The sequence below is a fragment of the Moschus berezovskii genome, chromosome 3 (genome assembly GCF_049115385.1).
Source record: "Moschus berezovskii isolate FMDL1 chromosome 3, NW_MosBer_1.0, whole genome shotgun sequence".
Taxonomy (NCBI): Eukaryota; Metazoa; Chordata; class Mammalia; order Artiodactyla; family Moschidae; genus Moschus; species Moschus berezovskii.
The window spans coordinates 55,203,532-55,231,065 of NC_142462.1; the positions used below are offsets into that span (position 1 = coordinate 55,203,532).

Below are 27,534 nucleotides of genomic sequence, written 5' to 3' on the forward strand. Positions count from 1 at the left end.
CAAACTTGTGTTTCCTAAATTGCAGGTGGATTCTTTACTGCTGAACCACCAGGGAAGCCTGTAGTTGCTTAGGTAGATTCCAAATTGCTCCATGTGTTCAGGGGGTGGTGGAATGGGAGGTGGTGCTCAGGATCCCTCCTTGTCACCATCTTAAAAGATTGTCCTGATGATACGTACTCCTTTTCCTCCTTTCAATTCATGGGTAGGCACACCCAGTGAAAGAACCTAATTCACATTCAGCGAGTCTGAATATAAAGTATGGGAGACTGACATATGAAGCTTTATCTTTCCATGCTCTGGAGGGTTGGAAGGCAACTAGAAAGAGGTTTGGCATGGGTGATGGATGCTAGTTTGCCAAACCCACTACAACTCATGGGTCAAAGAAAAAAAAATCATAATGTAAATTTAAAATTACTTAGCACTGAAAACTAAAAATACCATGTATTTAAACTTGTAAGGTACACTAAACATTATATTCAGAAATCAATAACTTATATCAGAAAAGAAAGGATCAACATCAATGAGCTAAGATTCTAGCTTCTAAAATTTAAGAATAAACCTAGCATATCATACCCAGTGAAAAATAGCAGTTTAGAAATGATAAGAGCTTAATTCAATAATTATGCATAGCAAATAAAGAAACAATAGAGAAAATAAAAACCAAGAATTGGTTCAGTTCAGGCAAAATTTATCCCATACAGAAAAGAAAAGCTATAGGTCAACAATAAGAGGAATGAAAAGAGAAAAACAGCTACAGATGTGTACAGACTGTGATAATGAAAGGATATTATGGACAACTTTTTGTCACTATTTGAAGACAGTCTAAATAACTACATTCATAGAAATGTAGAAATGAATTGGTAGTTAACATCATCATTTTTTCTTCAAAAAATCAGCAAGTTCAGAAGGTTTTATAAGTGACTGCCAAACTTTCAAACACGAGACAATGCTGATTATAAGCAAACCCTTTTAGAGAATTTAACTCCATAAGAGCTGGATTTTTAATATGAAGATCCCTATTTTTAAATGTTGGCAACTATCGAAACATTTTTGTCAGTGCAGGCAAAACAAAGTATGTCTGTGGGCTGGTTTGAGCCCACAGTCTGCCAGTTTGCAACCCTTGATCTAAACTTTACAGAGCTGATCCAATCATAGTGCAATTAAATTGAACAGTTTAGGTGTAATGGTAAGGAAACTTGCTGATGGAATTATGAAACATGGACAGAATTTCCATAGTTGGTTGTAGAAATAGTCTCTGAAGACTAAAAATCACAGCTAACTGTAGTGTTCCTGATAAGAGTGATACACAGCCCTGCTTGGAAGCAGAAAGACAGTCTGACCTTTCTGGGTTATTTAATGGATTGTTTAGCCTATCTAACAAATTCAGTTTTCTTAACACTTTCCTTCTGTGTTATCATCTGACCCAATAATAAATGCAATGATTTGATGCTTCATGGAGACGTTCTGGCTTCAGAAAAAAAGCATTATAGTTCAGTTCAGTTGCTCAGTCATGTCTAAGTCTTTGCGACCCCATGGACCGCAGCACGCCAGGCCTCCCTGTCCATTACCAACTCTCAGAGCTTACCCAAGCTCATGTCCATTGAGTCGGTGATGCCATCCAGCCATCTCATCCTCTGTCGTCCCCTTCTTCTGCTGCCCTCAGTCTTTCCAAATGAGTCAGCTCTTTGTATCGTTTGGCCAATATTGGAGTTTCAGCTTCAACATCAGTCCTACCAATGAACACTGAGGACTGATCTCCTTTAGGATGGACTGGTTGGATCTCCTTGCAGTCCAAGGGTCTCTCAAGAGTCTCCTCCAACACCACCGTTCAAAAGCATCAATTCTTAGGCACTCAGCTTTCTTTGTGGAGAAGGAAATGGCAACCCACTCCAGTGTTCTTGCCTGGAGAATCCCAGGGACGGGAGACCCTGGTGGGCTTGGGGTCACACAGAGTTGGACACGACTGAAGTGACTCAGCAGCAGTAGCAGCTTTCTTTGTAGTCCAAATCTCACATCCATATACGACCACTGGAAAAACCATTGCCTTAACTAAACGGACCTTTGTTGGCAAAGTAATATCTCTGCTTTTTAATATGCTGTATATGTTGGTCATAACTTTCCTTCCAAAGAGCAAGTGTCTTTTAATTTCATACCTGCAGTCACCATCTGCAGTGATTTTGGAGCCCCCCAAAATAAAGTCTCACTGTTTCCACTGTTTCCCCAACTATTTGCCATGAAGTGATGAGACCTGTTTCCTTGATCTTAGTTTTCTGAATGTTGAGCTTTAAGCGAACTTTCTCACTCTCCTCTTTCACTTTCATCAAGAGACTCTTTAGTTCCTCTTTACTTTCTGCTATAAGGGTGGTGTCATCTGCATATCTGAGGTTATTGATATTTCTTCCGGCAATCTTGATTCCAGCTTGTGCTTCCTCCAGCCCAGTGTTTCTTATGATGTACTCTGCATATAAGTTAAATGAGCAGGGGGACAATATACAGCCTTGACGTACTCCTTTTCCTGTTTGGAACCAGTCTGTTGTTCCGTGTCCAGTTCTAACCGTTGCTTCCTGACCTGCATACAGGTTTCTCAAGAAGCAGGTCAGGTGGTCTGGTATTCCCACCTCTTTCAGAATTTTCCACAGTTTATTGTGATCCACACAGTCAAAGGCATTATAGTATTTAGATCTAATTTAGGGCCCAGAATCTTCTATATTGTTAACTATTTGCATTTGTTAGGAGAGATGATATAATGTAGTGGTTAATAGCATGAACTTTAGGGGCAGACTATTCTAATTCAAATCCTGGCTTTACCACTTCATACCAATGTGACCGCTCTGTCTCAGTTTCCTCACCAGTAAAATGGGAACAAAACAGATTGGATCCCTATACTTTTCTTTTTAATTTATTTTATTGAAGCGTAGTTTACTTACAGTGTTGTACAGCAAAGTGACTTAGTTATACATATATGTACATTCCTTTTCATATTCTTTTCCATCACGGTTTATTCCAGGATACTGAGTATAGTTCCCTGTGCTGTACAGTAGGACCTTGTTGCTGATGCATCCTGTACATAATATTTTGCATCTGCTAGTCCAAAGCTCCCTCCTTACCCCCTCCCCCTTAGCAGCCACAAGTCTGTTCTCTACATCTGTGACTCCTTCTCTTTTGTAGATAAGTTCATTTATGTCCTGCTTTAGATTCCACATATAAAGTGATATCATAATATGGTATTTGTCGTTCTCTCTCTGACTTATTTCACTTTAGTATGATAATCTCTAGGTTCATCCATGTTGCTGCAAATGGCATGGTTTCATTCTTTTTTATGGCTGAGTAGTATTCCATTGTATACGTATATCACATGTTGTTTATTCCTTTGTTGTTGGACATTTAGGGGATGTTAGCATATGCACCTTCTAGTTGTGGGAGACATTAAAAAAAAGACATAATATATGTCAGCAGACTCTGTTTCCACATCCTTGAATCTGGACTTGATTGTATAATTTTGCTTGGCTAATGGAATGAGGCAGAAGTGATGGAGCTCCAGTTCCAAGACTGTGCCTCAAGTCTTTGTCTATTTCTACTCATTTTCTTATATTTCTGCTACTTCCATGAAAGCGATATGCCCTGCCTGGCTTGACAATCACAGGCGGAAGCTGAAAAGATATGGGCATGTCAGTTAAATTTAGCCTAGATTATGTGACCCCTGCTGCTGCTGCGGCTAAGTCACCTCAGTCGTGTCCAACTCTGTGCGACCCCATAGACATCAGCCCACCGGGTTCCCCCACCCCTGGGATTCTCCAGGCAAGAACACTGGAGTGGGTTGCCATTTCCTTCTCTAATGCATGAAAGTGAAAAGAGAAAGTGAAGTCACTCAGTCGTGTCCAACTCTTAGCAACCCCATGGACTGCAGCCTGCCAGGCACCTCCATCCATGGGATTTTCCTAGCTAACCACTAGATGTGTGAGTGAACCCAGATGAGACCAGTGGAACCTTCCAGGCAAGCCTGGCCTAGATTAGCCAGCTCCCTAGCTGACTGGCAGATAGGTGGGAATTAACAAATGGTTTCTGTTTTCACTTACTGAGTTTTGGGTGTTTTGTTACACTGCAGTAGCCGACAGATAAAAATATTTATCAAATTCTACTCTAGGTCCTTTTTGTCCCAAGAGTCCATTTAATTAGTACTTGCTTAATTTAAAATTTAATGAAAAAATTTATATTGTGTAATAAAAAATCGAAGTCTCAGTTTGTGTGAAAATTTTGAAATAAAGGAAAATCTGTGTCTCCTCTATGACCCAACAACCAAATTTTGGCAAGAATTGTATAACTTCAAGGTTGCCTGGTTGAATGCATTGTAAACTATGCAGCTTGACCACAGAATTGCTTGATATTCTTTGTCTGGATCAATCTTAAATTACTGACTTCCATAATATGAAGTCTCTGTTGAATCCTTCATAGAAAACACAACTACCTTGGGCTGTTGTTGTCTCCATTTAACAGGTGAGGTAACAAATGTGTAGAGAAAATTTAAGATTACACTGTGACTACTGACTTCCAGGGTGATGAGCAATACAGGACATTAGAAGAATCTAACAACCTAAAATCTTTTTCTTTAGCAAAGAACACAGTTGAGGAATGTTGAGTAACTACAGGAGGTTGGAGTCAGTTCTTCACTCAGACTCAGACCCAGAAATGTGTGCTCTGCTTTCTGCACTTGGGGTCTTAAATTCTAGTGGTTTCTGACCTTGTTTTTGCCTATTCTCCATGGCCCTTGGTATTTTCAATCCTACACTTAACATTTCTAGTAACACTATTGTTCTTTGACCCCTGCATCCATGCCTTTTAAATGTTTTCTACCTTATAATTTCTCTTTACTGCTTTGGATTAAACTTTTAAAATTTCCCAGCTCAGTCTTCATCAGTTCTTGTGAATAATGTTCTTACCTCTGCCCATTGGCTCACACAAACTCAGCATCAATAGGAAATGGGTTATTCTTACCCCTCACTTCTTCCTTCAGTTCAGTCACTCAGTCATGTTCAGCTCTTTGCAACCCCATGGACGGCAGCACGCCAGGCCTCACTGTCCATTACCAACTCCCAGGGTTTACTCAAACTCATGTCCATTGAGTCTGTGATGTCATCCAACCATCTCATCCTCTGTCATCCCCTTCTCCTCCTGCCTTCCATTTTTCCCAGCATCAGGGTCTTTTCAAATGAGTCAGTTCTCTGCATCAGGTGGCCAAAGTATTGGAGTTTCAGCTTCAGCATCAGTCCTTCCAGTGAATATTCAGGACTGATTTCCTTTAGGATGGACTGGTTGGATCTCCTTGCAGTCCAAGGAACTCTCAGGAGTCCTCTCCAACACCACAGTTCAAAAGCATCAATTCTTTGGTGCTCAGCTTCCTTTATAGTCCAACTCTCACATCCATACTTGACCACTGGAAAAACCACAGCCTTGACTAGATGGAACTTTGTTGGCAAAGTAATGTCTCTGCTTTTTAATAGGCTGTCTAGTTGGGTCATAACTTTTTTTCCAAGGAGTAAGCCTCTTTTAATTTAATGGCTGCTATCACCATCTGCAGTGATTTTGGAGCCCCAAGAAATAAAGTCTGTTACTGTTTCTACTGTTTCTCCATCTATTTGCCATGAAGTGATGGGACCAGATACCATGATCTTAGTTTTCTGAATGTTGAGTTTTAAGCCAACTTTTCACTCTCTTCTTTCACTTTCACCAAGAGGCTTTTAGTTCTTCTTCACTTTCTGCCATAAGGGTGGTGTCATCTGCATAACTGAGGTTATTGATATTTCTCCTGAAATCTTGATTCCAACTTGTGTTTCATCCAGTCCAGCATTTCTCATGATATACTCTGCATATAAGTTAAACGAGCAGGGTGACAATATACAGCCTTAACATACTCCTTTCCCGATTTGGAACCAGTCTGTTGTTCCATGTCCAGTTCTAACTGTTGCTTCCTGACCTGTATATAGGTTTCTCAAGAGGCAGGCCAGGTGGTCTGGTATTCCCATCTCTTTCAGAACTTTCCACAGTTTGTTGTGATTCACAGAGTCAAAGGTTTTGGTATAGTCAGTAAAACAGATGTTTTCTGGAACTCTTGCTTTTTTGATGAGCCAACGGATGTTGGCAATTTGATTTCTGGTTCCTCTGCCTTTTCTAAATTGAGCTTGAACATCTGGAAGTTCACGGTTCATGTACTGTTGAAGCCTGGCTTGGAGAATTTTGAGCATTACTTTACTAGCGTGTGAGATGAATGCAATTGTGCAGTAGTTTGAGTATTCTTTGGCATTGCCTTTCTTTGGGATTGTATTGAAAACTAACCTTTTCCAGTCCTGTGGCTACTGCTGAGTTTTCCAATTTGCTAGCATATTGAGTGCAGCACATTCACAGCATTATCTTTTAGGATGTGAATTAGCTCAACTGGAATTCCATCATCTCCACTAGCTTTGTTCGTAGTGATGCTTTCTAAGGCCCACTTGACTTCACATTCCAGGATGTCTGGCTCTAGGTGAGTGATTATCTGGGTCATGAAGATCTTTTTTGTACAGTTCTTCTGTGTATTCTTGCCACCTGTTCTTAATATCTTCTGCTTCTGTTAGGTTCATACCATTTCTGTCCTTTATTGTGCCCATCTTTGCAGGAAATGTTCCCTTGATATCTCTAATATTTTTGAAGAGATCTCTAGTCTATCCCATTTTGTTGTTTTCCTCTATTTCTTTGCACTGATCACTGAGGAAGGTTTTCTTATCTCTCCTTGCTATTCTTTGGAACTCTGCATTCAAATGGGTATGTGTTTCCTTTTCTCCTTTGCCTTTGGATTCTCTTCTTTTTGTAGCTATTTGTAAGGTCTCCTCAGAGAACCATTTTTCCTTTTTTTTTCTTGGGGATGGCCTTGATCCCTGCCTCTTGTACAATGTCACATACCTCCATCCATAGTTCTTCAGGCATTCTGTCTATCAGATATAATCCCTGGAATCTATTTCTCACTTCCACGATATAATCCTAAGAGACTTGATATAGGTCATACCTGAACGGTCTAGTGGTTTTCCCTACTTTCTTCAATTTAAGTCTGAATTTGGCAATAAGGAGTTCATGATCTGAGTCACAGTCAGCTCCTGGTCTTGTTTTTGCTAACTGTATAGAGCTTCTCCATCGTTGGCTGCAAAGAATATAATCAATCTGATTTCAGTATTGACCATCTGGTGATGTCCATGTGTAGAATCTTCACTGTGTTGTTGGAAGAGGGTGTTTACTATGACCAGTGCGTTCTCTTGGCAAAACTCTATTAGCGTTTGCCCTGCTTCATTCTGTACTCCAAGGCCAAATTTGCCTGTTACTCCAGGTATTTCTTGACTTCCTACTTTTGCGTTCCAGTCCCCTATAATGAAAAGGACATCTTTTTTGGGTGTTAGTTCTAGAAGCTCTTGTAGGTCTTCATAGAACGGTTCAACTTCAGCTTCTTCAGCATTACTGGTCGGGGCATAGACTTGGTTTACTGTGATATAATGGTCATTTGAATTAAATGCACCCAGTCCAATCCATTTTAGTTCGCTGATTCCTAAAATATCGACATTCACTCTTGCCATCTCCTGTTGACCACTTCCAATTTGCCTTGATTCACGGACCTGACATTTATGGAATATTGCTCTTTACAGCATCAGAAGTTACTTCTATCACCAGTCATATCCACAACTGGGTGTTTTTGCTTTGGCTTCGTCTCTTCATTCTTTATGGAGTTATTTCTCCAGTGATCTCCAGTAGTGTATTGGGCACCTACCGACCTGGGGACTTCATCTTTCAGTGTCCTATCTTTTTGCCTTTTCATACTGTTCATGGGGTTCTCAAGGCAAGAATACTGAAGTGGTTTGCCATTCCCTTCTCCAGTGGACCATGTTTTGTCAGAACTCTCCACCACGACACGTCCGTCTTGGGTGGCCCTACACGGCATGGCTCATAGTTTCATTGAATTAGACAAGGCTGTGGTCCATGTGCACGTCTTCCTTAGTTTTCAATAACTCTCTGGCCCTTTTTTTTGCCCTCTGGTGGCCTCCTGAATTACTGCAGGTATATGATAATTAACTGCCTGTATGCTGGATGCAGTTGTTGAAACAAGCATTTTAAAGGATGTGTTTCATGATTGCATTTCGTCTCTGACTGGATTCAGCCTCCTTCATAATATTAAATTATGTATTTAAAGAAGGTACAGTTATTTAAATGAAATATTTGAAGCAAATTAATAAAAATTACTTCAGAGAATCCAAGGAAAGTCCTCCTCTAACGTCTTGATGTCCAGTTGATACCTCTTCTAACAGATCCTTTTCCTCAGTGTTAATCAGAAGTCAGCAAATAAATCAGTCAACAGGCACTTACTGAATGTTTACAAGTACTGCATACTCTTCTAGATACTAGGATCCAGCTGGAAGAAAATGTCCTCCACTGTATTCCAACAACTGTTTCTTTATCATTATTGAAAATGAAATAAACACACATACACAAAAACTTGCGTGACTTACATGGGGATCAAAAGTTTGTGTTGTCCTTTCTAAGCCCAAGTGAATCTACACCACTTTTATAGTGCTAGCTTGGCTAATTGTAATGACATCAGATAAGTCATAGGTAATGGGATAAATAAGACAAGATTTATGGTAAACCAAATTGTCCATAACAAATATACAATGAGTAAATTCAATTTTCTACAGCAAAAAGTTGAACAAGTGTCACAGTCTCTAAGTTAAGGGTTCTGTAACAGTAAATCATTGCAACTACAATAGAATTTCACAAGAACGCTTGTGGCAAACAACCCAATTTTATGATTTGGCTTCAAAGAGCCTTCACTCCATCTTGGCTATGATTTATGTTTTTTGGTGTCTTCCAGACTTACTCTGGGCTTGTATTCTCAAATATGTGGGATAATAATAGTATCTTCATCTTCTTGAAGTTCCTTAACCATTTTTGAAATATGTAGCCTCTGATTTCAACTATAATCTTAATCAAGTTGAATCAAGGCCGCTAAGTTTATAATTTTCTGTTTTTATGCAGAGTGACACTGATGGCCAAGGTTGCTGACCTAAAGGAGCTTACACTCTTGCAGCAAAGAGAACTGATGAGCATGTAGCTGAATCCCTAAGTCCATGGGAGCAGTGCCTCAACCACGTCAGGATTCTCTTTCTCTCTAACCCTAGGTCCTTTGGCTTCCAGGGAAAATACTCAAAATACTACTCACCCTCTGTACAGGCAACAGCTGTTAACTTCTAACAGGATCTACTGACCCCGGCTGGCTTTGTTAGCACAATTGTGTGTGTCCAGTGCACAGTGAGGCCATGCAAACTGAAATGTCAGAGTTTGGAACAGAGAAAGGTTTATTGTAGGGTCATGGAAAGCAACAGTTGGCTTATGCCCTAAAAAGTCCTGAGCTCCCGGAAGGGTTTTGGCAAAGCATTTTTACAAGTCAGATGGGGGTGGAGCAGTTGCAGGATATGTGATCAGCTCGTGCATAGTTCTCTGGTTGGGTGATGGTGAGTGAACAGGATAGTATCACAGGGGTAGGTCCTTCGGCTCCAGGAGGCCTGGGGCTGTGTCTCAGGTCAAGTAGTTAACATCTTTCATTTGGTGGGGAGTTTCACTTCTGCAAAACAACTCAGGAAATGTGCATCAGATAGTTATCTGGGTATTTCAGAGAGGAGCTGCAGCAGAGGATGGCCCCATAGTGTCCTGCTTGGTTACAGCTTCCCCTGGCTCTGGGCCTTGGAGGGACTGGAAATCTGGTGACCAGTGTTCCTTGTGCTGTGCCCAAGGGCATGCAGCCTCCACCTACATGTTCAGTGCCAGCTTCCCTTCTAGATGGTCAGAACCTTTCAGTGAGCTTCTCTCTGTCCATTTGGGAGTGAGGAGTCGATCCCAGGGCATGCTGGGTACTTAACCTTCATTTCCTTCACTCAAGGCCTCTCCCTTGAAGGCTAACACCATGGGGCAGACCCAGGTTTTGTGAGGTCTGAAGGTTATATAATTGTGTGTGGGTGTGCCCGTGCAAGCACTTTACAGAAAAGAATGCAAAATTAGGCAAAATAATTAGATATGAAAGTGTATATTTAGAATGTGAAAGAAGTCATGCTAAGTCACTTCAGTCGTGTCCGACTCTGTGCAAGCCCACAGACGGCAGCCCACCAGGCTCCGCCGTCCCTGGGATTCTCCAGGCAAGAACACTGGAGGGGGTTGCCATTTCCTTCTCCAATGCATGCAAGTGAAAAGTGAAAGTGAAGTCGCTCAGTTGTGTCTGACTCTTCGCGACCGCATGGACTGCAGCCCACCAGGCTCCTCCATCCATGGGATTTTCCAGGCAAGAGTACTAGAGTGGGTTGCCATTGCCTTCTCCAGAAAGAAGTCATAGAAAATTAAAAAATAATTAAGCTAACAAATACCAGAAATGTCACAAAAATTCAGCAAAATAGCAATCATTAACTGCCCAGTGTATCTCTTTAATACTTCTTTTCTTTATCTGTGACTGCATATTCTGGCAACCCACTCCAGTATTCTTGCCTGGAGAATCCCATGGACAGAGAAGCCTGGTGGGCTACAGTCTACAGGGTCACACAGAGTTGGACACGACTGAAGTGACTTAGCATGCACACACTCTTTGAGCACATCTTCACATATGAAAGATTTTCTAATATCATTTTGAGAGAGAGAACAGAAGGATGGTGCTATGGATTGAATGCTTGTGTGCCCTCCTCCCAGATTCAGATGTTGAAATCTAGTCGTCATGGTTTTGGTATTTGGAGGTGGGGCTCTTGGGAGGTAATTGGGTCAGGAGCGCAGAGCCATCAATATCGAGGCAAGACCAGCCACAAGATTACCAGCAAGAAGATTACCACTCACTAAAGGCTCAGATGATGGTTAGCATTTTTCAATAAAGTATTTTTTTATTAAGATATGTGTGTTGTTTCTTTAGACATAATGCTATTGTACATTTAATAGACTACCTTATAGTGTAAACAACTTTTATATGCGCTAGGAAACCAAAAAAATTCATGTGACTTGCTTTATTTGATACTCATTTTATTGAGGTGGTCTGGAACCAAACCTGTAGTATCTTTCAGGTCTGCTTACCTTAGGGTCCCTCCCAGGGCCTGGTGGGGGTGGCAGGTCCATACTGGTGAGGGACCTGAAGCTTCAGATTCACTTGTTTGATTCACGGTAAACTCTCCCCTGCCCTTCCCTATTAAAGAGGAATACTTTCTCACACCAGAAAGGCATGCCCTCTCTTCTATATGGGAAGAATTTCTCCCTGCCTGTTGCCTTTACCTCATTTACATCTTCTCCTCAGTCCTAACAATGAGCTTCGCCCGTCTCTCTCCTGATACCACCTCTACCAAGGCCATCAGCAAACTTCAAATCCCAACAACTCTTTCGGGTCTCTTTCACTGGGCCTCCACACAGCATTTGCGCATTGTCACAGTCTTGCATTTGGCCTCCTAGAAACAGCCCCTTTGGCTTCCATGACATAGCCCCTGCCCCTCACCACACTCTGATTCCCTCTCTCATCCCTCTGTCGCCTCTGTCCTCCTAAACGTCGGCCTTCCTTCAGGTTCCAGCCTTTTCCAGCTTCTTGGCCTACACACAGCCTGGAGTGATGGCATGAAATGAAATGGAAAGTGTTCGTCGCTCAGTCGTGTCTGACCCTGTGACCCCGTGGACTGTAGCCCGCCAGGCTCCTCTGTCCATGGAATTCTCCAGGCAAGAATACTGGAGAGGGTTGCCATTCCCTTCTCCAGGGGATCTTCCCAATACTGGGATTGAACCTGGGTCTCCTGCATTGCAGGCAGATTCTTTACCAACTGAGCCACCAGGGACTCCTGTAAACAGTGGCAGATATCCACGTGCTCTGCCTCCCGAGTCTAAATCTTCAGCCTAGACCTTTAGACTGTGGGCTCAAGGCAGGGACTGTATGTCATTTAGGTTTGTATCTCCCATGCCTAGCAGGTACCGAGTACGTGTCTGAATGAATGAATGGATTAGTGTTGATTGATGAGACCGAAGTTATAGACCATTAAGTTGGAATGCTTAACCATGTGTGAAGTACTTTATACACAGTGGAAAATACAGCAGTTCCTATCAGAGTGGCTTTCAGTCATCCCGTTTAACTCTTCATCAGAAAGAAGTCTTAAATGTGAGAAAAGTGAAGACAAAACAAAAAACCCAACAGACCAACTCCATTTCACATGGAGGTCAGAATACATACAGCTCGTTTTCATTAGAAACTCTTTGAAACCACTCTCTGGCATCTTCTGTTCTGAGCGGTTCTGAAAACAATTTGCTTTAGCAGTTTGGTGAATAAAGGCCAAGAAACGTAGAATTTCTTTAAATGTTTTTTTTCTGTTCTTGCAGTTATAGTCGATGACAGCTTCAAATTTTCTTAGACTGACATATATAAAATTGGATGGCATTTCTTTGTTGTGCAACTCCTAAACTCTTTCATCTGTTTTGAATATATTTTCCCCTTGAAGTCTGAATACATGCCTAGACTCTGTCTAAACACAAATTGTTTGAACAAAGAAGAAAAAGATCTAATTTAAGAAATCATTGTCCCTGAGTGGCACTGAAATCTCATTTGTTTGAATTTATTCACTTTTCCTAAACAATTGTTTAGTACACTAAAAACATAAAAACTGGGAACTTAATTGAATTAATGTAGTATCTTTTCGGTAATAAGGTCCTCTTAGGCTGTATAATAAATCAATTAGAATCCTACTCCGTGGCTAATATTTTGAGCTCTGTCAATATTCAGCTTTCAGTTTTGTTACTCTGTAAGCAAGAGATGAGGTGATACCCACTCACAGCCCGCACTTTTTGAAGTGAAACTGGGAAATCTGAAATTCTTGGAGGAAGCTGGTAGCAGCATGGCTTGTCTGTCTTGAAGGCTAGGAGAAATGGCAGATGTGAAGAGAGAAGGAGTTGGGTGGAAAAATAGCAATGCCTGAGAGAGACGGCAGAGTTCTAGAGGCTGCAAGAACCAGCAAGGAGCTTGAGAGTCCCTGCAAGATAACTGAGTTCCTTTGCCATTGGAGCATGGTTCTCGGGGTGTGGTCCCCAAGCAGCAGCAGCCACAGCACCCGAGAGCTTGTTAGAAATGCAGATTCTAGGGAATTTCTGGGAAGTCCAATGGTTAAGATTCCAATGCTCTCACTGCTGAAGGCCTGGGTTTGTTCCCTGGTTGGGGAACTAAAATCCACAAACCATGTGGTGCAGGCAAAAAAAAAAAGCAGATTCTAGGCCCTTACCCCAGACCAACACATTCAGAAACTCTAGAGTCAGGGCCCAGTCATCCAGGTTTTAACAAGCCCCCTGATGATTCTGAAGCCCATTTGGGTTTGACATCTGACTTGGAGGGAGGTGGAACACCACTGTGCCTGTGAAAACGTTCTACTGAAAACATCATTACTGACGTTTTTCTTAAAAAATATAGTGTATTTTAGGCAATACTACACAGGTGATATATTTTCTAAAGGAAACCAATTATCTGGCTTTTTTTTTTTTCCTCATGGTTACTGTCTGAGACAAGTGACATCATCTCCCATGACTGGGTGCTAAATAGGATCTGTTTTTAAGGATGGGTGTTGAGGAACGTTCTCAAGTCTCACTATGGTTGATTACCCAGAGAAACATGATAGATTGTCTTCCTGCTAAAATTATAAAAGTCTTTATCAAATTTCACATTATTTGTATGTTATTCTTTTCATTCAGTTAGTATGGCAAACAAAAAAATTTGAGGTAGTAATTTTATTTTATCATTGCCATTAGTTGAACTAAACTTTAACTTTCTACTTTTTTTCAAGCTTTTCCTTCTGTGTTCACGTTGGCGTGTTAATAGCATGTCAAACTAATTGCACTCCTCATGGTCTAATTCTATTCACTGTCATTTTTGGCAGTAAAATTCCGAGTTTGGCATGCTCTCACACTGACACGGGCTTGCTAAATTAGCTGAGCAGAATCTCAGAAATGCTAGAATAAATCCAGGCAGAAAAAAATCCAAAAATATCATCCAGGATCATATAGGACATTTAAGAATTCTTGTTGGCTTATTTGTCCACTCTAGAAAAAGCTTGTTCTGTTGACCTTACTCTTGCCACTCTGGTTTTATTGATGATGGTGTTTGCTTTCAGAGGGTGTGTTAATGTATTAGTGAAGGACTCCATGGGTTACACATGACATGACAGAAACCCAACTCAAATTGATTTCAGGAAAGGAAGGTTATATTTGCTCTCATAACTGAAAAGACAAGGAATGATCTGGCTTCAGGCATGGCTGACTCCAGGGGCTCGAATGGTGGTGTATCAGGTAGTCTCTAAAGTGGTTCCCAGTGATTCTTGCCTCCTGGTATTCTTGCCCCCTGTAATCCCTTTCTCTTGAGTGTAAGGTTGGACCTAGAGACTCGCTTCAAAGAGAATATGGCAAAAGTGATGGGATGTCATTTCCCAGAGGAGGGGATGAAAGGACTGACTTCTGCCTTGTTTGCAGTTGCTCACTTGTTTTTTCCCAGAGTGCTCTGACTGGGTAACTCAAGCTGCCATGTTGTGGGTAGCCCTGTGGGGAGGCCCAGGTGGCAAGAAATGGATGTTTCAATCCTAGAACCAGTAAGAACCTGTTGGCCTGCCAACAGCCATGTGAGCTAGCTTTTAAGTGGGTCTTCTGAGACTTAGGACAGCTGTGTGAATGCAGTCTTTCTCCTACTGGGGCCTTGAGAAGACTGTGCTCCTGGTCAACATGTTGATTGCAGCCTTGTGAGAGACCCTGAGCCAGAATCACCTAGCAAAGTGCCCTTGTGTTCCTGCCCCACAGCGACTGTGAGATAAAAATACACTAAACATGTGTTGGGGTAACTGGGAGTAATTGGGGGGGTTCTATGGAAAAATAGATAATAAATATGGATGTCACTCACCCTAGGATTCTCTGTCTAGCCCCACACTGGTCTTCTCTGTGAGTGAGGCCCCTGTTACCAAGCAGACCTTCCTCATGAGGTGGCAGCTGGTCCCTCCAGGCTCATGGCCCAGCCCCCTCCAAGAGGAAGTGACTTTCCCCCTTGCAGTGGATAAAGGGAAATTCCTGAAATTCAGTCTCATGAAACTGACCTAAGTCACTTCTTGCTAGGGCATTTAGCATAAGTGTTTCTGACGCTGCTATGTCTGTTGGCTTGGAAACATCTGAATAGTAATTGTACCCGGAGGGTTCAACTCCCCACTTGGAGCCTTTCTGAGTTGTAGCTTAGGCCAAAGTGACCCTGGAGTTCTGTTGGCTCATTCCTGGCCACAGGCAAACCTTGACTAAAGTCTAGGTGGTGGGACAGAGGACACAGATGACTTAGATGAGGCAGTGACAGTCAGTGTCTCCACAGGATGTCAGGTTATTTGACTGTGATCTGTGATTAGTTGTTATGGGACTATTCAAGTGGTCATAGTTTACATCTTCTGTCTTCATGACCAGCTGCTGATTAGTTTATAGCAGCTTCCTGGGCCCAGTGACTGGTTCAACTCCAGAAATCTTACCACATAGGCGTGTGCCACATGTTGAGAGTGTCTGATACAATTCTGTTCCCAGTGTCCTCACTGCTGGAACATTCCTCAGCGACTTGGCCTGTCTCTGGCCACCTTGCAGTTGAGAGTGGTAGGATGTCATAGGTGAGGGTCAGGGCTTTACATTTAGAGACCTGGGCTTCAGTCCTGGCTTGACCGTGTACCTGTGGTGCAGACTTGGCCTCTCTGAGCTCTAGTTTCTAAAATGAAAATGTATCTGCCTCATAATATAACTATTAAGTGGCACAGAACTTGCAGTATTGTGTGTGTGTATAGTTAATCCCTGGAACATAGTAAATATCTGCACATCATCAACAGGATTACTATTTCCACTGTTCTTCAAATGTAGAAACAAAATCTGAACTTGACACTTCAGATAATGATTAATCAGCTCACCCTGTTATGGACACTTCTAATAATATAGTTTAGTCTGCAATACATGTTTTTGTTTTGGGGGTTGTGGGAAGACAAGTGTTGCAACATCATACCATTGATTCAAGTTGATCTTATAATGAACAAAAAGTCTCCCACTTCTGTTTTGTGTGAACTGCTGATAATCACATTGTTTCTATTCTGAACTCAGCTATTGAACACTGATGCTTATAACGTTCTTTGTTGTTTGTGCCCCGTGCTTTTGAATCTTTTCCTTTGTCCAGCAAATCAGTTGGATGGGCACTGTTGTTGGATGGAGAGTTTGTCTGTTGGGTGAACATGCTGTCCATCCTGTCCCCCAAGGCGTTGAGTGAGCTCATTCTAGACCCATTTTGGCTGATAATCAGCCTGATCTCTTTGTTTGTTTAGTTGGCTATGGATGCTTCTAATTGTTCTAATTGTCAACCCAACATGGCTTCATATAGTCCGTATGGGTGCCATAAAAGCCCCTTTCAAGTACTTTATTAAAATTCATATTCTGTATGTGGTCTGCATTATTTCACCTTTATCAAAAAAGAAAAAGATTTTATTATTTCCAAATCGTCATCTGTATTTCCGTCACTCAGAAGCCCCAAGAGGCAGGTTTCTTTATAACTTTTGCATTATATTATTGCTAATGTGTAAGAGTTCCTGCTGTTCCATATTTTTGCCAACACTTGATATTATCAGCAGTAACTGTCAGTTTTGTGAGGGTGAAATAGTATCTTATGGTTGTTATAATAAGAGACACCCAATTATTACTGAGATTGAGCATGTTTCCATATTTATTGACTGGGTTATAGTTTTCTTTGCCATTTTGTATTATTTGATCATTTTTCTGAACTAGATTTTAAAAATCTAATATCTTAGACATATCTATAATTATCTATGCACATGAATGTGTAGAGTGTGTCAACAAAAAATCAAATAACAGTCAAGCTAAGAAAAAAGAAAAGATAATTTTATTTGAGCCAAACTGAGGGTTATAACCCAGGAAACATTCTCAGAAGCTCTGAGAACTGTTTGATTAATCAGGAGTTCAGTCCAGTTCAGTTCAGTCGCTCAGTCGTGTCCGACTCTCCGCGACCCCATGAATCACAGCACGCCAGGCCTCCCTGTCCATCACCAACTCCCGGAGTTCACTCAAACTCATGTCCACAGAGTCGGTGATGCCATCCAGCCATCTCATTCTCGGTCGTCCCCTTCTCCTCCCACCCCCAACCTTTCCCAGCATCAGAGTCTTTTCCAGTGAGTCAGCTCGTCACATGAGGTGGCCAAAGTATTGCAGTTTCAGCTTTAGCATCAGTCCTTCCAATGAACACCCAGGATCGATCTCCCTTAGAATGGACTGGTTGGATCTCCTTGCGGTACAAGGGACTCTCAAGAGTTTTCTCCAACACCACAGTTCAAAAGCATCAATTCTTCGGCGATCAAGTTAGAGATGCAATTTTATACATTTTGAGACAAAGAATTTGTGTGTCCTATTGATAGGTTAACCATTGTGCACACAGTTCATCAAAGTTGAAATATTGATAATTTTAGGATTACAGTGCTGGCATCTGAAGAAAGGGACCAGTTTTTCTCAAAGGTTGATTTCTTCCTCCTGTTTTTATTTTGGTTTGTTTGTTTGAAATGAAATAGTTTTTATTCTTCAGCAACTACCAAGATGACCCCCAGAGGTTCCAATAGGACAGTAAACATCCACCCTGCAGCTTTGCTTCATGAAGGAGGGCGAAATCAAATCTGTCTAATCTGAAGATCAGGCCTCAGCGTGAGCCGGCCTCAGGGAGGAGAGGAAGGGAGCGCTGTGGAGGAGGCGATGCTGTGGAGAACGTGGCACAGGTGTGGAGCAATGGAGACACGGCCAATCAGGGCTGACTGGTCACCTGCACAGCCCACCAAGTCCCCACAGTTTTGAGCCAAGTTGTTTAGAAGGGATTCAGGCCACTGCATAGTTCTCGCAGGGGAGCAGCCAGTGTGCGCCCTCCTGCTCACTAGGGCTGGTTAACCATGCAGCAATTTCATGACAGTTTCTGCTAGATATTTCCTGCTATCCTACTTTGTCTCTAAATCCACCTAAAGTACACACTGGTGTCCCCAGTGACTAAGAAAGGCTTTGTGCTCACTTTTTTTTAAAAATTTTAATTGGAGGCTTATTACTGTGCAATATTGTGGTTTTTGCCATACATTCACACGAATCAGCCATGGGTGTACACGTGTTCCCCATCCTGACCCTCCCTCCCACCTCCCTCCCCCTCCCATCCCTCAGGGTCATCCCAGTGCACCAGCCCTGAGCACCCTGTCTCATGCATCGAACCTGGACTGGTGACCTGTTTCACACATGATAATATACATGTTTCAATGCTATTCTCTCAAATCATTCCACCCTCGCCTTCTCTCAGAGTCCAAAAGTCTGTTCTTTACATCTGTGTCTCTTTTGCTGTGCTCACTTTTAATTGTAGTTTATCCTGTTATGCAAAATAATAATTCAAACAAGATAAGAAAACAACACTGCAGAATCTTAGGAGGGGCTGAGGGCTTTGTCTAAATTCCTCTTTACATGAAAATCCTACACACACACACACACACACAGACACACACACAGACACAGACACACCCCGAGGCAGCACAGTCTCTAAGACCCCTGGAACACTGGTGAGTAAACTGCAGCTCCACAAGGCAAGCGTCCCATTAGACGGCAGGGCCAGAGAGGGTGTCCCACACACCTTTTATACAGCTGCTCCAATTCTTTGCTTAGTCTGTGCTGGGACTGAAACTCATACATCATTGCATTTATGATCTTGCAAGACTGAAAACAACATGAAAAAGCCATGCTTTTTTTTTGAGTTTCCCCCAAACTGGTTTTGCAATCTACTTTTTAAATTAATTTATTCCTTTAGGAAGATTCACATTGAAAAGACAGGAGAATTATCAGTTGCCTAACACACATCATTAATGGGAAGTAGGTATTTGAAGAGTATTAAAAATACTTAAGACCATGAACTCCTTCCTCGGATGTTTCATCCCGCCCCTGTGTGTCCTGTCTAATGGATGACAGCTGGTCCAGAGCAGGACTCCCCAGGAAGAATCCACTCTGACTGTCTGCTCTGCTATCCAGAAGCAGTGAATCAGGCCTCTGAAATGTTCCTTTTCTGCATGAAAGACCTCCTTGTCTATTGTAGAAAAATGTTGCAACCTTGCCACGAGGCCAGCTCTACTCTCAAGACATCAGTCCTTCTGCATGCCTTCTCACCAAGCCACACATACTACAGTCATGGAAAGGGCTCTGACATAGATCAAGTCCAGAGGCACTTGATCCCATGGTGACTCCTGTGAACCTGAAAATCACAAGATGGGATGGCAAGGAACCCCTAACCCACAGGGCACTTTCAGAGGTGTGGCAGGGATGGGTCACACAATCTGTCTAGGAGGAAGGGAGCTGCTGTGACACCACAGACCTGATGGGGTCAGTGATGGTCACCAGACCTGCAGAGGTCAATGTGAGATAATACAGAACATCTGGAACATGATAAGTGCACACCATAAATGCAGATTATTATGCAAATGAAACTTAAAATGGCATTCTTAATCCTGTTTGTCCAGTCACAATGGACCTGTGATCGCATTCACCCGTCACATCTCAGCTGGACAGCCATTTACCAGCTTCGTGAAGCCCAAACACATTGCTGTAAAAGGACTCTATGCATGTGAACAAACATCTCCCCTCACCCTGCTGAGTCCAGGAAGCAATAAAGTGAAAACTACCAAAGATGAAAAACAGGGTCAGTTACTATACTTAGCTCCTGCTATATAACAGAAGTAGCCCCCGGCACCAACTTCAAGAAAAAAAAGTGAAAAATACAGTTTAAATATTCGAATTTCAAAATGTTGATGTTCTCCTTTCCTAAGGCACAGTTAAGACGCCCCAGAGAAAAACTGGTAACGCTGAGGGGTGTGCCCTGGAAACGACATGTCTGTGTCTCTGCGCCGCAGTGACAGGGAGGTGTCACTCCAAGGCAGCCAGCTGCGCAATGGCACAGGAGACTTTCTTTGCAGTTTCTTCAAATTGTTTCTGTTTATTGTTGGTTTCCTTTGCGATTTTGTTCTTGATTCTTTATCCAGTTTCAAAAATTCACCAAGGGTTAATTCTTCAAACTGCTTCTTGACAGAAAGGAAAGCACAACCAGATGAATGCTTTTTATGTTCTTCTATAGGGTCGTCATTTGGCTCCCAGCCTTCCAACTCCTTGAAGCAGAAGAAACACTGAGCCAAGTCAGGCTTGTTCTCAGTGGGACAGTGGATGAAGCCTGCCGCAGCCATCTGCTCCGAGATGCAGGCGCAGTCCTCTAAGAAGGGCCAGTTCTTAAATGTGGAGATGCAGTGGTCCTTGAGGTAGAGCTCCCAGGCCGGGGGCAACCACCAGGTTCCCATCCCACCGCCGCCAAGTGGTGCCTCGATTCAAATCCAGCGGTTGATGGCCGCTGCTAGGCATGTCGGGGCATCCTCCCGTTTTGAGGAGGTCTGGTATATATATAACGTAGATGTACACTGCACATTGGGAAAAGCCTACCACAAAGGGCCCAAGTCATTATTTTTTTCTTTGTCTTCGTTTGATTGTCCTACCATAGAAAAAAATTTATGATTTTTCCTCCTCATCTTCCCCCTTTTGATTGTAAATCTTTACATAGAAAGCATTAGGTGATCAACTATTTGGTCCCTTGTTGCCTGGATGTTTCCTTACCTGCCCTGGATCAGGTCCCTCAGTGCTGGGCCTTGAAAATGAGTTCTTTCTTTTAGAGGGTTATGCTAGTAGAGTGCTTGGCAAGGGCTTATAGTCAATCCTAGGGTGCCAAGAGGACTTAGGCCAATTTTATCTTATACGTGCATTGTGTATGTCCAGTATCTTGTATAGAATTATAGATTTGATCAGCAGTTTCAATTCATTTGAATTCATTTTAAATTCATGTTAAAATTCAGTTTAATTCACTAAGCATTATATATATGTATGGTGGTGGTTTAGTTGCCAAGTTGTGTCTTACTCTTGTGACCCTGTGGACTGTAACCCATCAGACTGCTCTGTCCATGGGGTTCTCCAGGCAAGAATACTGGAATGGGTTGCCATTTCCTTCTCCAGGGGATCTTCCCAACCCAGGAACTGAACCTGGGTTTCCTGCATTGCAGGCAGATTCTTTACCAACTGAGCTATTGGCGGGTCTTTGTATGTGTATGTATATAATCATAGTAAATTAATTAAATGCAGTAAATAAGCATATAAATATATTGATGGAGAAAAGTTTTATAGATTATGCATTTGTTCAGTCATCTCAATTTGTACAGTCATTGTACATGTGCTTTTGACAGTAGACTTAAAGTAGTGATACATGTCATGAGTAATTTGATAGCCAGGAAAAGGATGATAACACATATTATGAAAATAACAACTGTCTGTAAAGCAGAGAGGAAAAAGTTGCCTAGTCCTGAGGGGAGTCAACTAGGTCATTTAAAAGAGCAGTGTTTCTTACATCTTGTAACTATTTTGCTCTTTGGAAAATCTTTCCCAGGCATCTGTCAACCTCTTTAGAGGCGCTGACAAAAGTGCAGCAAGTAGTGTGAGCAACAGCACAAATGTTATGTGTTAACATAATATTAAACCACAGATCTCTCTCTCGCAGGCTTTCCAAAAGCTGTCTGTATATTTGACATGGCGAGGGTTGCTGGCATCAGAGACTTATGGTTGTTTTTTTTTTAATTTAATGCGTCTATTAACCAACTAAGGGACAGAGCAAGAGTTCCTAGGGTAAGTTGTGTCTGGTCTCTAAGAATTGAATATAATTCAGAAAAGGGATGGACATATTAATGTGCTGGAAATTTGAACCTGAAAGGTTAGGCCAGAGGGAGATTGATCTGAGTAAGTGGTAACACTCAGTTCAGTTCAGTCACTTGGTTGTGTCTGACTCTTTGTGACCTCATGGACTGCAGCATTCCAGGCTTCCCTGTCTGTCACCAACTCCTGGAGCTTGCTCAAACTCATGTCCATTGAGTTGATGATGCCATCCAACCATCTCGTCCTCTGTCATCCCCTTCTTTTCCTGCCTTCAATCTTTCCCAGAATCAGGGTCTTTTCCAATAAGTCGGTTCTTTGCATCAAGTGGCCAAAGTATTGGAGCTTCAGCTTCTGCATCAGTCTTTCCAATGAATGTTCAGGACTGAATTCCTTTCAGATTGACTGGTTTGATTTCCTTGCAGTCTAAGGGACTCTCAAGAGTCTTCTCCAACATTAGGAACACTGAGAAGTCAGTGACAGGAATTCCAAGGGATTTAAATTGGCCTTGTATTGACCAAGGAATTTGATGACAAATCAAACAGTTAATTGTCCCCAGTAGCTTTATGATAGTTTTACTAAAGAGTTTTCATTCCATCTTAAACATTGGCACAAAATCATAGCCAGAAATAGAACAATAACTTTGAATTTTGATGGAGACAGACACTTTGATACAGAGATAATTGGAACTAGTAGGATAAGTACTACAGATCCGGCCTCAACTCTTGGATTAGCCGTCTACCACTGCTGTCACCTTCTTCTTGTTCTGACCTGGTGGGGCCTTTCTTAGTCAAAGCCAGCTATCAGAAATAGGAGTTGCAGTCCATTCAGGAGGAGAGGCCTTTTTGAGGTGAGAAATGTGAATCCCACAGCCTACTCCTTTTTGCACCACAGGGATTTGCTAACAATACCTGATATGGTCCTTTCCAACATGGTTGTAAAGAGTCTTTTATTTTATGTCTTTTCCAATGGGCAAAATCTCTGGGGTCCTTCAAGTCTAGTTCTCACTGGAGCTCACTATGGAAGAAATCAGTTGCTAATTCGTCATTTTAGTCAAGCGCTTTGATGTGTCCTTGACAGTAATGTAGAATATCACATTTAAGAAGTGTTGGTTCATAAGTACCTTCATCTAGATGTATAGGTTGTCTAGTAATTATTTCAAAAGGAGACAGTGCTGACCAAAGTGGGTAGACCTAAGGTTGAATAGTACCAAGGGAAGGACTTTTGGCCATGGAAGATGAAAAGCCTCTGGAAGTTTAGGCAGTTGTGTTTTAATTGTGCTTTTGGATCTTTTTATTAATCCTGAGGCCTGAGGGTGATAGGCACAGTGAAAATGCTGCATTATCAGCCAAATCTCACAAGTAGACTTAATGACTGGTCCAGTAAAATAGGTTTTCTGGTCACTATGCAGCTCAAAGGAATCCCTCCAACTGGAACTGTTCTTTCCAATAGTAATTTGCCTACTGTCAAGGCTGTTGCTCTTCTGCAAGGAAACACTTCCATCCAGTGTGAAAACCATGGCTGCCATTACCAGGATGTATTTGTACACTTCAGAAGAAGGCACCTGGATAAAATCCAGTTTCCAAACTTGAAAGGGCTCCTTTGGGAGGGGAAAGTGGCCTTGAGAGCCATGAAAGGGCTTACCAGGATTATATATTAGAATAGATGAAGTGTTGGTCATAAATCTTATGAGCTATAGTGGGAGAAGGTTTCCAAATGTATTGTTTTCCCCACAATATCATTTTTTCAGATGCCCAATGGATCAGGAAATGAACATGTTGGAGTAAAGGTAATTAAACACTGTGCTGCTGTTTAGTCACTAAGTCATGTCCAACTTTTTTATGACCCCATGGACTGTAGTCCGTCAGGCTCCTCTGTCCATGGGATTTCCCAGGCAAGAATACTAGAGTGGATTGCCGTTTCCTTCTCCAGGGGATCTTCCTGACCCGGGATCAAACTCACATCTCCTGCATTGCAGGCAGATTCTTCACCACTGAGCCATCTGGGAACCCCAATTGAACACTTATGGGTACTATAAACCTCTTATCTGATCTGAACCATATTTGTGAGATGGGATCAAAATAAACCCTTTTTTCTTACAGGCTTGCTTTTCATTTTCTGAAGCTAGTTCTTCAGGCTGCAAAAGCAATTTCTTAACAGTTTCATCAGAGTTATGTTTGAGCAGAGGACATACTCATAATTAGGAGAGAATAGACTTAAGGCAACTTGTTTGATTTCTACATCAGCCAGTCGACTCCCTTTGGTGTCTGTTGAATCAGATTTGGAATGTCCAGATGTTTTAATGATGGCCAGCTGTTTGGGCAATTGAATGGAGTCTCATGGTTTTCAGACTAGCTGTCTTTTCTTTTTTTAAATTAATTCATTTTAATTGGAGAATAGTTGCTTTACAATATTATCGTGGTTTTTGCCATACATCAACATGAATCGACCTGGGTGCACATGTGTCCTCCCACCTCCCTCCCCACCCCATCCCTCTGACTTGTCCCAGAGCACCGACTTTGAGTGCCCTGCTTCATGCATCAAACTTGCACTGGTCATCTATTTTGCATATGTTAATATACATGTTTCAGTGCTATTCTCTCAAATCATCCCACCCTGGCCTTCTCCCAGAGTCCAGAAGTCTGTTTTTTACATCTGCGTCTCTTTTGCTACCTTGCATATAGGATCATCATTGTCGCCTTTCTAAATTCTGTATATATGCGTTAATATATTATATTGGTGTTTCACTTTCTGACTTACTTCACTCTGTATAATAGGCTACAGTTTCATCCACCTCTATAGCTGTTTATTCTTTATAAGCTGATTATAAGAGCTAAGAAATATCCATAGCATTCCAAAATCATGCACTACTCTGAAGCCATAGAGGCTATCTGTATAAATATTGGTTCCTTGATCTTTGGCTAATTGACAAACCCTACTCAATGCAGTCAGTTCAACTTGTCGGGCTGATTTGGTGCATGGTAGATAAGAACTTTCAATTATTTCTGCTGTTGAAGTTACTGCATACCTAGTTTGATAATGTCCCTCTTCATTGTTTGAAAAGGATCCATCTTAAACCAAATTAAATCAGCTTTATCAATGGGAACTTCTTGTGAACCTGTCCTAGGAGTGAGAAGATAGTTAACATTCTTGTGAATCAGTCCTAGGAGCAGAAAATTCTCAGTTAGCGTGATGCAGCCATACTGTCATCTTGATGCCCTGGAAGCAAAATTGTGGGATTAAGACTATTATATCAAGCCAAAGTATGGCACTGTGTGATGACCTTGAGGGATGAGATGGGGATGGGAGGAGAGGAGGGAGACTCGAGGGAGGTGATACATGTATAATTATGGCTGATTTGCACTGTGGTGTGGCAGAAACCAACACAACATTGTAAAGCAATTTTCCTCAAATTGAAAAAAATTAGCCAAAATATTGGGTGACGAGAGTAACAGAACTTCATAAGAGGACAGGCGACTCACTCACAGAACAGTGTTGAGGATGATGAGAATTTGACAGTCACCTGAGTGAGGAGCATAAATAGGAGACCTTTTATGGAGACCACTATAAGCTCTTTAATAGCTTTGCATTAGAGAGATGTTGCTGAAATAACCTCATACAGGGTGGGAACCTTCTTGTCATGGAATCCAAGTCCTGACAATAATATCCTATGGGTCGATTCTGGTCCCCATGGCTCTGAGTTAATATACCCAGGTGTTTCCTCTGTCTTCATGCACCAAGAGAGAATATGGTGATGTATAGTTAGGATGGCCTAATGTTAAAGCCTGAGCTAACACAAATTTTAAACCATTTATAACTTTTCTCCCTCTGTCATCCATTCAGTTGGGTCTGGCTGGTCAGTCTTTAATGATGTGTACAGAGGTTGGGCAATGTGGGGAAAACTAGGTACTCAATTCCTGCAATGTCTGGTTAGACTTAGAAATCCTCTTAGTTGTTTGCTTAGGGGAGTGATAAAGCTGGGATTCCTTTAATTCTTTCAGAATCAATTAATATTCCTTCTTTAATATTCAGTTCAGTTCAGTCACTCAGTTGTGTCCGACTCTCCGCGACCCCATGAATCACAGCACGCCAGGACTCCCTGTCCATCACCAACTCCCGGAGTTCACTCAAACTCATGTCCATCGAGTCGGTGATGCCATCCAGCCATCTCATTCTCTGTCGTCCCCATCTCCTCCCGCCCCCAATCCTTCCCAGCATCAGAGTCTTTTCCAGTGAGTCAGCTCGTCACATGAGGTGGCCAAAGTATTGGAGTTTCAGCTTTAGCATCAGTCCTTCGTGACCTGAATACTTACTTCACAGCTGGTTAGCAGAATAGTAGTTTGTCTTTGCAAATCTTAGGCTGCTTAGAAGCTAACAGTTGTAAGAGATAGGTAGTATCTCTTTGGCAGCCCTGCTGCTCAGTTCTGGAAGTAAATCATCTATGTATGGAAATAAAGTAGAGCCATTAGGAAAGTTGTACATCAATCAAATCAGCTTTAAGTATTTGAGACAAATAAGTAGGATTTTTAGTATAGCCTTGTTGTATAACCAGCCAGGTATATTGACCATATTCCCATGGAGAGTTGGTGGCTTTCTTTTTCTACTTTAATACTAAAGAATACACTACATCGAAATAGTCGGTGTCCGCTGGAAGGGCTGAGAACAGAGTGTGAGAATAAGCAGCAATCACAGGGTGGAAAGAAGTCAGAAAATTATTTATAGATCTCAGTTCCTGAACAAACCTACAGTCTTTTCCATTTGGCTTTCTTAATAGGAAAATTGAGTATTACAGCACTGGTACAAGGATTTATAAATCTTTTTTTCACAGAATTCCTGGATAATAGGTATTATTCCATCTACTGCCTCTGGTTTGATGGATATTCACTAATACTGGGGCCAGACTTGGAATTATCAATGGTTAATACCAGTAGACACTTTAAAATTCCCAGTATCTGAGGAAGAAGATGAAGATTTCTCAAGCACTTATAATAGTAAATGATTAATTTGCCCTTGATTTGTCTGTTTTCGTAATCACTTTTTTTCAGTAATTATGTTCTGATATAATTCTATGTCTTCTAAATCTAAAACCATTTCACATTTATGTGAAAAGCAATATGCACATTATATGCCTCTAAAAGGTCTCATCCTGCCAGATGAATTATACCACATTTTAATAAAAGGGAAGACATATCTCCCTGTGATAATATCTAGCAAAAAAGTTATAGGCTATCATTAATCAACCGGGATACCGTGCTTGACTTTCTAAGTCTCACTTACATCACTTAGTATGATAATTTCCGGGTCCAGTCATGTAGATGCAAATGACAATATTTATTTCTTTTTTATGACTTGCTGTCTCTAGTATGTATATAACACATCTTCTTTAACCATTAATCTGTGCATGGATATTCTGATTGCTTCCATCCCTTGGCTATGGTAAATGGTGCTGCATAAAGTTGGGGTACATGTGTCTTTTCCAGTTACAGTTTCCACCAGCTACACGCCCAACAGTGAGACTGCTGGATCATACAGTACCTTTGTTTTTAGGTTTTTAAGGAACCTCCCTCCTGTTCTCTGCAGGGCCTATTATGAGACTGCATTCTTAGCAGAGGCAAAGGAGGGTTCCCTTTGCTCCAGGCCCTCTCCTGCATCTATCCATGGCACGTTATTAGATGTATACCAAACAAACAGGAGGAAGGCGATACACCCTTGTCATTTTGATTGTTG

General features: G+C 41.8%; 1 pseudogene; it reads right to left on the reverse strand.

The window, feature by feature from the left end:
- Positions 1-19,992: 19,992 nt before the first annotated feature.
- Positions 19,993-20,417, reverse strand: LOC129552061 (baculoviral IAP repeat-containing protein 5 pseudogene; annotated as a pseudogene).
- Positions 20,418-27,534: the final 7,117 nt, after the last annotated feature.